This window comes from Salvelinus sp. IW2-2015, linkage group LG3, assembly GCF_002910315.2.
Source record: "Salvelinus sp. IW2-2015 linkage group LG3, ASM291031v2, whole genome shotgun sequence".
Lineage (NCBI taxonomy): Eukaryota > Metazoa > Chordata > Actinopteri > Salmoniformes > Salmonidae > Salvelinus > Salvelinus sp. IW2-2015.
Window position 1 is genome coordinate 24,815,687 of NC_036840.1, and position 11,220 is coordinate 24,826,906.

The 11,220-nt window shown below is 45.5% G+C and overlaps 1 protein-coding gene across 1 annotated transcript in view; it reads right to left on the bottom strand.

Annotated features, from left to right (window-relative positions):
- The window catches only part of nlgn2a (neuroligin 2a), a 241,779-nt gene extending 230,851 nt beyond the window's left edge, over window positions 1-10,928 (bottom strand). The window contains 1 exon segment of the mRNA XM_024134641.2: window positions 9,894-10,928. The gene's annotated coding sequence lies outside the window, so the exon portion shown is untranslated.
- Between the last annotated feature and the right edge of the window lie 292 nt (window positions 10,929-11,220).

Below are 11,220 nucleotides of genomic sequence, written 5' to 3' on the forward strand. Positions count from 1 at the left end.
AGAGAAGACAATGGAAACCAGTAGAAAGAAATCTGAGATGTCATGTTTGAGAATTAAATGGTTATAGTTACCATTACAGGTGCACTACTGGCCAGTCAAACACGGCAAACGTAACAGCAGGGAAATGTCTATCAATTATCTATTAGGATTTTCTTTCATGTTCCATGATTATGAAGTACATTTTACAGTATCGATAAGTGTAAATGTTCACAGGGGTTTGATCCTGAGGCTACACTATGCCATGGAGATCGAGCACAAGAAATCAAAGACCATTTGAAAATCCATTCACACACACACACACACACAAACACACACACACAGTTTTCGACTCCTGGAATGAGAAATACGTTTTCCGGTTAAGGGATCGAGCTCATCCTCTGAAATGTGTTTAGTCTCCCTCTCTGTTTTTCAGGGATGGAGGGATGGAGGAGGAGGGGGATGAAATCCTGCTGACTTGCACCTTCTCTTTCCCCTCTCCCTATTCCCCCCCTTACTTCTAACTCCCCAGAGTTTTAATCAGAAATAGCGAGAAATCGTTTCATCTAGGCGCCAGGGGGGCAAAGCCGCTTTCCCAGGTAGCCAGGCAGGTCTTTGCTCGTTCTCTGCAGCTTTTTATCTCTTTCCATGGGAGTTAGTGCTGAGTTGGACAGTGTCCTATTCTGGGTCCTACTCATTAAGCACCAAACGGAAGAAACCTTGACTAAAACAGGGGAGAGAAACTGAACTTAAGAAGCCAATAAGAAGCGCTCGTAGCGAAACATTTTGCTACATGGTGCCCAAATGAATACAGCCTAGTAGTGCCGCACTGAGGCCTGGGAGAGGAGAGGAAAGAGACGGAGGAGGGAGAACACGAGTCGCCAAACCACTAGGCGCTAGCAGATAGACCAGGGAAAGCAATCTCACTGCTCATTAGTGACTAGCGTTAGCGTGTGATCTGGGTCTAGATCCCTAAACGCTGTTCATTAGGTGGATGACACCAGCGAGCCTCTCTACCTCTCACTCTCTCTCCACTGGTGCGTTCCACCCTTACAGTATCACACACACACACACACACGCACACGCACGCGCACACACATACACACACACATCATTGAGGGTTGGATTCAGCCTTGAGAGAGTGCAAAGAGCTACCGATCGATCAATCATCACCTGCTGTATTGTTCATCCGCATGAACGGTCGGCACTAAGCAGAACCCTACAAGTCTGGAATTCAAAGTGATATGCTCCGTCACTGAAGTGAAAACATGGTGTAACAAAGCATATCCGTTTGGGTTTCAGGCTAGAACCTAACAGCATGTAAAGAAATCCCCCCAAAATGATTTAAGTCCATCAGGATAAATGGAAGGGGAAAGGCATGCCGGAAGGTGTTTGAAGCGGTGCACACACCACACACCCACCCCACACACACACACACACACACACACACACACACACAACACACACACACACACACACACACACCACACACACACACACTCCCAGCACCCTTCAGTGTTGTGTGTGTGCGTTGCATCTCACATTTCATCCCAAGGGGCTGCTGATTGTTGACAATAACAGAGATGATCATCATCGATGTTGCGTCGCTCGCTGCACGAAGCGGAAGCGAAAGTGTGACACTCCCAGATCCACCGCTCGTTCATCACTGTCACGCTACCGGCTCTCTCCCTAACAAGCTTCTATCCAACGCTCCTAGCCGCCGTCGGCTCCCTAGCGTAGAACTACTGTCAGGGAGAAGAGTGTGTGAGTGTTTGTGTGTGTGAGAGAGAGTGTACTGTGTGTGTGTGTGTGGTGTTTGTGTGTGTGTGTGTGTGTGTGTGTGTGTGTGTGTCTGTGTGTGTGTCTTGTGTGTGTGTGTTGTGTGTGTGTGTGTGTGTGTGTGTGTGTGTGTTGTGTGTGTGCGTGCGTTTGGCTAGCTTATCCAAAAGACTCTATTCGTTAGCCATCCATACATGGACTGTCCATCAAGGGACAGCTAGTGGCAGTGAGGTGGAAACGACTCATCTAGTTACAGAAGCGAACAGCAGCTAGCATAGGACTTTCTCTCAGGGGAGGCGGACCTGGTCCCATGTATTGTCAGGTGGCCCCATTAGTCTTGCTGCCTGCCTGCCTGTGTGCGTCTGAGGTAACAACTCTGCCAATGCCTCAAACCCAACCACTAAGACCTCAGCCACTTATGTCAATGGATGGACATCAAATGCCTCACATCCTCCTATAGTAGGAGAAAGTTACCATGCCAGTGGCTCATTATACTAGATGGTCTGAAACTCAGAATGAGACCGGCTCCAGTGTGTGTGTGTGTGCGTGCTTGTTGTGTGGTATAGTGTGTGGTGCCTGCGCCGTGTGAGTCTGAAAGTAACAACCCACATCATTTACAGCACAATGATAATCCTCGCCACACTATACTCTCTCTCTCTTTCTCCCTCTCTCCGCTTCTCCTCTCCTCTTCCCAGCATTACGGTTCAGCCACCACTCTTAAGGTTGTTACCGTCGCAGTGTGTGTGTGTGTGTGTGTGTGTGTGTGTGTGTGTGTGTGTGTGTGTGTGTGGTGTTGTGTGTGTGGTGTGTCTGTGTTGTTGTGTGTGTGTGTGTGTGTGTGTGTGTGTGTGTGCGTGATGCACCGGCAGTGGTGCTACTCCCAGTCCATATTAATGGGTCTACAGATGTAGGATCTTAATTTGATTACCCTGTTGCAGGAGAACCTTCTTGCAATGCAGGAAATGTAAAACTTGTAGTGTATTTGAGGTTTAAAAAGGCTTCTGAAGTTTGTAATTTCCATTTTGAATGAATCATATTCACATAATAATTCACATTTCCTGTTGCTTCAGGATTATTTTCTTGCTGTAGCAAACCATCTCAAATGAATACATCTGTATGTGTGTTTGTCCGTTTGCAATAGTGGAAGAGCAGAGGATGCTATAGTAGTGAGCATAATGGAAGTCATACATTGACAATGTACTATATCGCTATGGTCCTACACTTATCCCGATAGCGTTATGTACTGTTAGGGTGTCTTCATACTTTGTCCCTTTAAGACAATTTTTGTGAACTGGTTTGTAAAAACAATTGTGCAACTCAGACTCTTCAAAAGAGACGCCAAAGCGAATCGAACCGAAACCAACTTGAGAGGTGCTCTAAGTTTGGTTTGCTTGAATTCCGCAGTCCGGTTCCCTTTTTAGGGCAATGTGAAAACAAAGCTACCCAGGTTCGCTTGTAGTTACTCCTGCGCCACACACTAGACTACTGCAACACCATTTCCCCTGCCATAACCCCTTACATTGGTGCCACAAACGAGAGAAGATGATGATGTGCAGGTTCACAGAAAAAAACTTGCTGTTTTTGGAAATTGATTAGCAATTGTCAAGGATGGAGTTGTTTGTTCAGATTATTTGCAATATGTGCATAGGATAAGAAAGCTTCATCAACTGTTAATTTGATTGTGGGGTTTGAATAGTGCGAGTAGACAACATATTTATGGCCCTATGAAATCTGTTTTATTTTTGCCTGATTCTGTTGAGTTTATTTCCCAAATTCCGTTATCTCTGTTTTGTTTTCCCAGGTTTCCATTTTAAAATTGTCTTTCAGGTTTTCAAAAACAACTCAATTGGATGTTCTAAGTACACAAACATGCTTAAACTACATCAGGAGACCACTTCAGGTCTGGGAATAATCACTTTTATTTATTTTTATTTTGGATGTAAACTCAGCAAAAAAAGAAACGTCCCTTTTTCAGGACCCTGTCTTTCAAAGATAATTTGTAAAAATCCAAATAACTTCACAGATCTTCATTGTAAAGGGTTTAAACACTGTTTCCCATGCTTGTTCAATGAACCATAAACAATTAATGAACATGCACCTGTGGAATGGTCGTTAAGACACTAACAGCTTACAGACGGTAGGCAATTAAGGTCACAGTTATGAAAACTTAGGACACTAAAGAGGCCTTTCTACTGACTCTGAAAAACTCCAAAAGAAAGATTGCTCATCTGCTTGAACGTGCCTGGAGGGCAATGCTGCAAGGAGGCATGAGGCCGCTGATGTGGCCAGGGCAATAAATTGCAATGTCCGTACTGTGAGACGCCTAAGACACGCTACAGGAGACAGGACGACAGTGATAGTCCTTGCAGTGCAACCACGTGTACAACACCTGCACAGATCGGTACATCCGAACATCACACCTGCGGGACAGGTACAGGATGGCAACAACAACTGCCCGAGTTACACCAGGAACGCACAATCCCTCCATTAGTGCTCAGACTGTCCACAATAGGCTGAGAGAGGCTGGACTGATGGCTTGTAGGCCTGTTGTAAGGCAGGTCCTCACCAGACATCACCGGCAACAACGTCGCCTATGGGCACAAACCCACCGTCGCTGGACCAGACAGGACTGGCAAAAAGTGCTCTTCACTGATGAGTCACGGTTTTGTCTCACCAGGGGTGATGGTCAGATTCGCGTTTATTGTCGAAGGAATGAGCGTTACAACGAGGCCTGTACTCTGGAGCGGGATCGATTTGGAGGTTGAGGGTCCGTCATGGTCTGGGGCGGTGTGTCACAGCATCATCGGACTGAGATTGTTGTCATTGCAGGAAATCTCAACGCTGTGCGTTACAGGGAAGACATCCTCCTCCCTCATGTGGTACCCTTCCTGCAGGCTCACCCTGACATGCCACCGGCCATACTGCTCGTTCTGTGTGTGATTTCCTGCAAGACAGGAATGTCAGTTTTCTGCCATGGCCAGCGAAGAGCCCGGATCTCAATGCCATTGAGCACGTCTGGGACCTGTTGGAACGGAGGGTGAGGGCTAGTGCAATTCCCCCCAGAAATGTCCGGGAACTTGCAGGTGCCTTGGTGGAAGAGTGGGGTAACATCTCACAGCAAGAACTGGCAAATCTGGTGCAGTCCATGAGGAGGAGATGCACTGCAGTACTTAATGCAGCTGGTGGCCACACAAGAAACTGACTGTTACTTTTGATTTTGACCCCCCCCCTTTGTTCAGGGACACATTATTCCATTTCTGTTAGTCACATGTCTGTGGAACTTGTTCAGTTTATGTCTCAGTTGTTGAATCTTGTTATGTTCATACAAATATTTACACATGTTAAGTTTGCTGAAAATAAATGCAGTTGACAGTGAGAGGACATTTCTTTTTTTGCTGAGTTAAGTTACCCTTCAATGTAATGAGCACCAGGCAGAGGCCGTTTTTTGGTTAATAGTGTTTCAGTAGCACCCATGTGAATGCAGGGTTTGCAAAACAAATGGCCACTGGATTGATGCACATAATCAGGATATCCTTCTGCCAGGTAAGCATAGGCTACTTTGTAGCTAACTTTTAATCAATACGTTTTTTGGGAAAGCCTATAAATGTTTTTTTTATACCAGCAGATGGCGATCATTAGCATTACCGCTAACGGCTACACAAAGTGAAAACGAGACATAAGCGCACATCACACACAGACAGGAGCATTCCTGTGCCGTTTCAGAAAGAAACATGAATCACTAATGCATTTTGTTCATGTTTTATTAGTCACTTGGGCAAATTAATGAACGTTCTAATAAATTCAATAGATTTAGTTGATTTCCTACTGAGCTCAACACATTTTTGAATATTGTTTAATTCCATGTTAATGTCTGGATTCCATGATTCCATCCACGTTTTCCATAATGCGGATTTTATGGGGCCCTACATATTTGGTGAGAATCACAACATAAGGTACATAATCGATTCTAGCTCTTAAAGGGGCAGTAGCCTACATGATGTAAATATAATTTAATCCACACTCATGTCATTGGGATTTATATGTGTTGAGTTAAATCCATTTTGACATGGTTCCAAAATAGGAGCAGAGGACATTAGGCCACATACCCTACTACTGTAAACCAGGTAGAAATGAATCATAACACACACACGTACACACACACACACACACACACACACAGAATTAATTATCATCCATAGGGATAAGCTACATACTGTGTCAATGCAATCGGGACGACCTCTCGATTGGCCGATAATAAGGAAGTGTTGGCCGACAACTCAGGAACTAGGCTACATGTCTGTCTATAATCCCTTTGAGATGTCTGAAATTATGTTGTTTGGATTCAGAAGATTCCCAGTCTCACATTGAAATCCACCCGCACACACAGCGAAATCAAAATGCCTAGCTTCCTCTGATGTTTGGATTTATGTCTATTGTCAAAGGGATTTAGGGAGAAACCAAACCCCCCACCACAGCACCAATATCAAACTCTCTCCGAGCAAGATCTGGCTAGCCTAGCAAGGGGTCTGTCTGTCCGTGATGCCGTGTCTCTCTGTCTGTCTCTGATCGGGGGAGAGTGAAAGCAAGTGGTCTGGTCTTAGCCGGTGGTCTGGGTACCGCCGGTGATCTGGCTGTCAGTAGCGCTAGCCTTATTAGACAGTGAGTTATGTTTATTGCGAACACCTTTGAGTGGTGTGTGTGCGTGCGTGTGTGCGTGTGCGTGCGCGTGCGTGTGTGTGAACACCAACCTTGATCTCACCTTAATGAGAGCCCCCGGGACAGATGACGCGCCATGTTTTGGTGGAGACGGGCGGAAGGTCCGACAAGCAACAGGACGGACTGACTTAACACTGGATGCAATTGACTGCAGAAAATAACATTTGCGTCAATCGAAGCCCTATGGGCCCTGGTCAAAAGTAGTGCACTACGTAGAGAGTAGTGTGCTATTTGGGACTCGGCCTCGGTCCGAACCACCACGTTTATGAAGAGAAACAAACCACATACTGACAGACAAGGTCTTCTACAGGAGAAAACTAGCCGGGAGACATGGACACAGTCACATCAGGCTTACAGCTCTACATTGACTCTTGGGGGTGCCGTAGGACCACGTTGAGGAATTTGTAACGTTGAGTTACAACGAGTGTGCTCATATACTGTATGTGTAGCACTAGTGGGGTGCCCCAGTTTCCTATTGGAGGTGCCCACTAAATGCTCTCTCGCACCTGTCATTCAAATCCTTGTCCTGCATACACTACCAACTGTCAAACCACGGAAACACACCTGTAGGTTGAGTAGAAACTGGCCAGTCTAGACAACAGTCTGAGTCAGCCTCCTGCCATCCGTCCGCGGTACAGTAGCAGACTCTTCACACTCTCAGGACACTGTATATAATCAATTGAATCAAGGTATGAAATGATTGTTATTTTCAAATACAATCTCTTATTGGGCTCAGTTGTGGCCAATTTGCAGTGTACAAATTATTACAATTATGTTCCGGCCCCCTGACCATCCACTCGGACAAAAATTGGCCCGTGGCTGAATCTAGTTACCTACCCCTGGTCTACCCCTTGGAATTTCCCATATTCCCAATACCTATATGAGAAACATGAAATCAGTAGATCAATTTGCATCACATAACACATACAAGTAAGCAAGCACATAACACGTTGCCAATTAAGGAAAAACAAACTTGTCTAAGATTGACATCAATACATGATATAGCCCTACACACTCGAGGCTCCATCTACTATCAAATGCACAATTAAAACGGAATTGGCGACACACCGTGAATCTGTGAGTGATCACAAGCAATGTGAATATCAAAACCAAGCTGCGCCGAGACAGAATGAGTGGCGGCTCAGAAAGCAGAGGATGGGTCAACTTTCGACTGTCACAACGTCCTCTCCATCTGTTTAATTGTTAGCGACCCACGCCATGAGCTATCAATCTAGCACACTTCCTTGAATATCTCAGCCCATCTGCCTCTGTCTGAATGGACCTCCCTCAGTCTCCGTCTTGCCTTGGCTTGTGTCTGTGTTCGGAGTCTGAGAGTGCGTACGCCCACATGCACACGCACAGGCATACAGACACACACGCACACGCACAGAAACATTGAAAACATACACACACACACACACTCATAAGAGACACAGAAACACACACACACACAGAGCCACCTGCAAGGGGCAAACAGCTAAAACATGCACATGCACACACACAGACATACTGTACAGACACACACACACACACACACAACACACACACCACACACAACACACACACACAACACACACACACCACACAACACACACAACAACACACACACACACACTCGTAAGAGACACAGAAACAACACACAACAGAGACACGTTTCAAAGCAAAAACAGCTAAAACACACACACACACACCCACAGCATGGCGAGTAAGTATGTATGGGTCTCCTTGACAAGGCCACCTGTCTCCTATGTTTATTGGGCCCATTGTAAATTAATTAGAGTACATGAATCTACTGTTGCCATATAAATAAACAAGACGTGTGCTGACAGAAAGCACTGCTCTTCAACACACACACACACACAACTCACACACACACACACACACACACACACACACACACACACACACACACACACAACACACACACACCAACCCCACACATACACTGATATGCACACACCAAACACACACACGCAAGAGGGCACACACACACACACACACAACAAGTGATACCCATAGCCACATCAACCTGCACACACACACTCTCCACATATTTCAAGAATCTCCGAATACAATTATCAAAGGTCATCCAACTCTCCTCCAGCTCCTCCCAGTAAGAGGGATATACAATCTCTGTGACATCATCTATCAGCACAAGGACAGAGTCACACAACACATTTCCCGGATCCATTAAATGGTCTCCACCTGGTACACAGAGCTATCCATAATATCTGCTATATAGGGCAACCACAGAGCTTTGAGCAGCAGCTAGTGTATAGTGTGTGTGTGTGTGTGTGTGTGTGTGCGTGTGTGTGTGTGTGTGTGGTGTGTGTGTGTGTGTGTGTGTGTGTGTGTGTGTGTGTGTGTGTGTGTGTGTGTGTGTGTGTGGGTGTGTGTGTGTGTGGGGAGATTGGTTTTTTGGTGTGTGTGTGTGTGTGTGAGATTGTGTGTGTGTGTGTGTGTGAGATTGTGTGTGTGCCCAGCCTCTCAGGCTGATAAGAACAGGGGTCTTCTTGTCTCTGTTGAATTCTACCATCAACTGGAGCTTGGAATGCCCTCCATACCAGCCCCGCATATAAATGTGGCCCATTCTTTGCAGTCAGTGTGTGTGAGAGACATATGTTCTCACAGGCATGGCGTTTCCTGTCGGGGGCTAGCTCTCTGCCCTGCGACAACACATAAGATGCTCAGATAGATAGGTTTCATTGGAAACTCTCTTTGGAGGGGGATGAGGAGGGGGCGTGCAAATTGTGGATCCTATCGTTGACCCATTTCTCCCATAAACCACGCAAGTACAACATTAAAACATTGCCACGAAGTCATTCATTAGACAATCGGAGGAAATAGCATAGTAGACTTGTTAAAAGGTCATCTGTTAATATTTACAAACCATTCTGAAGACAAACTAAGTGGTGGTTGATAGGCTTAAGTCTAAAGGCTATGGAGTGGTTTGATATGACTCTACTTTAGGCTATTCTCCACTGCCACCACAAGCCGGCAACATCTACATAGGCTGTGTGGAGCAACACCACAGAAGAAGTGTTTGAATTCCGTCCTCATTAAAAACAGAAGATATATTCCCTGCCCGCACCATTATTGGGAAAAGGGGGCTCAAAACCTTTTGAACAGGTTGCTTGTTGGAGATGTATCACAATGGTTAAGACACAGCACGCAATCCTTTACAACAGGTTCCAAGGCGAAGCTTCAAACGACAAGAGAACTATTAGTGGAATTTGACAGGCATTCTATGCGATTTGTTACCCAAAATAAAGGGACTGGCAAAGTAACATGTAGCCTAATTATATTGTGGCTTAATTATAGAGAACGAATCACTTATTGTATTCAAATGTTTTCTATGAAATAGGCTAATGGAAAGAATTCCTACATTCTCGACGACCGAGGGTGATACAGTATGCGCTTACCTGTTATGTGTTCCAAGGGGGTAGCAGGAATCCAAGGGTTTTTCAAAAGGAATCCTTTGATTTTGCCCTCGTCTTTGACTTCTAGACCGTTGTCACACCATTCCTTTAGAACGGGAAATGTTGAAGCATAGTCCTTTGGAGAAGCTTAGACTTTGAAAACCTTCCCCGGTTTCTGTTTACCGACAACACCAGCTCAATCTGACCGACCTGCAGGTTGACCGGACTACCACATTCTGATAAGGGACCGGGAGACAATGACGGAGGGAAATGAATAGGCTACCAAAAAATAAAGCCTATTGCTGCGTATGGCGCATTACACATGCACTAGATAAAGGCATTAAAGCGGGTTTTGGAATGATTCTTCCACCAAGGTAGACTACAAAGAATTGGCTCCCCCGCCTCCTCCGCATAGCAATAATAATAAATAGCCTACATGAATTGTTCGTTTGATCAGTTTCTCTGACGCGTCACTCTACATATCTTTATATCTCGTTCTTTGTTGACAACAAAACGATATAGACTAATTCCTCATCTACATAAATTGTCAACTGTGATTTTAAATGCGGGTGAATTTTCTACAAAAAATACATCCCCGCTTGCCCTTCGCCGGTGGAGAGGACAGCACCAACGACAGTTTGAATACCTTGGACGATTTGGTGGTGCTTGCCTGCTTCGTCGCTGTATAACAGCGTTCCACGGTTTCCGTGATTCTCCGCCGACTGGTATAGACTTAAAATATGCTGTGCTTGTGCGATTGCCTCTTTCGCTCGCACACGCTCCCTCCTCTCTCCCGGCGGGGCGCGTGCACAGTGTCCTAGCAAGATGTGTCGCTGTGACAACGCTCGAGCATCCCTACTCTGTCTCTATAGAATGTTGCTTCTCTTTTAAAAAATGTCTTATATTTCTCCCATCAAGTGCTTTGTCATCTTTGAAGAGCATCACTGGTGTCAAACGGACGAAAATCCACTATTCCAAATTAGTGGCCAACACTAGGCTACCTTTTTTCCCCTCCGTAAACTCCGTTAGGCTACAGAACTAGTCCGTCTCCTCTCTGCTCGCATTAGAGTAGGCTGGGGAGATCATGCATCAGGCTGACGTCAGAGGATGTTAAAGCGATACAAACCCATTGTATAGCCCTCTCTCCCTTCTTCAAATGAGTAGAATAATCTCCATGGGACCCATCCTGTCCTCACCGGCTTTATATCGGTCTGTGACTATCCATGTTTCTCTTCTCCTAATAGTTTTTTTTTTCTGTGGGAGAAAACCTCACAATTGCACAGCGACTGGATCTGCTGTAGCCCATACAGTCACATCATGTGTTGATGAT